The sequence below is a fragment of the Triticum dicoccoides genome, chromosome 6B, assembly GCF_002162155.2.
Source record: "Triticum dicoccoides isolate Atlit2015 ecotype Zavitan chromosome 6B, WEW_v2.0, whole genome shotgun sequence".
In the NCBI taxonomy this organism is placed as follows: domain Eukaryota; kingdom Viridiplantae; phylum Streptophyta; class Magnoliopsida; order Poales; family Poaceae; genus Triticum; species Triticum dicoccoides.
This window is the reverse complement of record NC_041391.1, coordinates 701,659,807-701,661,377: the sequence shown is the minus strand read 5'-3', so window position 1 is coordinate 701,661,377 and position 1,571 is coordinate 701,659,807. Positions and strand designations below refer to the sequence as shown.

At 48.9% G+C, this 1,571-nt stretch overlaps 1 pseudogene; it reads right to left on the bottom strand.

The window, feature by feature from the left end:
* Window positions 1-1,263: 1,263 nt before the first annotated feature.
* LOC119321554 overlaps window positions 1,264-1,571 on the bottom strand; it is a 5,142-nt pseudogene continuing 4,834 nt past the window's right edge.

Here is a 1,571-nt window from a genome sequence, read left to right as displayed (position 1 = left end):
GTATGTGCCGCTCATCAGACTGGCAAAGAGGGTGCTTCATCCAGAGGGGAAGGGGGCTCCTCCGCTTCCGTGGAGCCTAGATGGGGCCCGATGATGGTCTGAGATAAAGAACCGGACAGGTCACTGGCGGTACAAGCCGGCGACGCGCCGGCGTGGCCTTCCTGGGACCAAACCGACGGCGGCCTCCCGTGATCCATTTTCCCTCCATGTTGGCGGCAGACGCAGACGCGCTGGCCACCGACTCATCGATCGATGCCAACAGGGCATGGTTCCGCCAACGCTGACTGCAGATGGCATGGCGTCTGGCCTCGTCCATGCCAGCCGCGATGCCCACTCCGCCGTGCTCCCTCGCATGCCTCCCTGGAGCAACTCACCACTCCCACGGGTTGGCTTGGAGAGGTGATTTGTTGAAGCATGTGCCGTCTTGAAGTGGCAACTAGCTAGGCGAGCAAGGTGGAGCAGCGAGCTGCCTAGCTCGTATCCGACGGGCTCGGCGGGCCACCCACACTACAAGAAATATGTCAACTTACGACCATCACTATTGGTCGCTGAATGGTCATTGTTTTTCATTTGCGACATTTTTGCGATCAAAAATAGACGGTGAAAAGCTGGCCGTCGTAAACTGAAATTAACGACCTTCTTTGTGATATGTAAAAGGTCGTTGGTTCCATGACCAAATTTTTTATCACTGGCAAACTCCCCAGGCCACGTAGGATCCAGCGTGGCAAGCTGGCGTGGATAAGAATCAACCAGCTCCAATTCGGTGTTTTACATGGGCCGAGCCCATTAATTCAGCCCATTTATATTTTTTTTCCTATGAATTTTTTGTCAGCTTCATGGACCAAGCCCAACATTGCAGCCTTTTTATTTTTGGGCCATGGCCTTTTTGTCTCAACAGTTTCATTTTTACTTTTTTATAAAGTGGGTTCACTAGTCAGGTGGGTCCCCATTGTCAGGTTCTAGTACTGGGTCCTAGTCGTCAGGGCAATATTCTTCAATTTTTTAATTTAACGCAAATAAATACCTAGTATTTAAACTGGCACACAGAAAACACATGAAATACTTCAAATATTATCAACCATCAAAGTGCTACATCATATAACACACATACAAATGTGATCAACATCAAGTTTACAATGAGATAACAAGCTCCACAAGTGTACATACACATACAAATAGGAGCAACATAAAGGGCTTCATTACTATCAGAACTAGCTCCAATGAGCTAGAACTATGCTTCCTCCGACTTCTTTGTCCTGATGCTCACAAACAAACATGAAAGCCCAACATCTACATGTTACAGAACAAAATGTTTAGGAACAAAATAAAAGTAAACACTAGAAGAAAAGGGGGCATCAGTCCCGGTTCGTAAGGGCCTTTAGTCCTGGTTCTTGAACCGGGACTAAAGGGTCGTTACTAATGCTTCTCTCCTTTAGTCCCGGTTCTAACATGAACCGGGACAGATGTGCCTCCACGTGGCCGGTACGCCGAGCCCAGGCAGGAGGGCCTTTGGTCCCGGTTGGTGGCACCAACCGGGGCCAAAAAACATCCACATGTCAGCATTTCAGTGG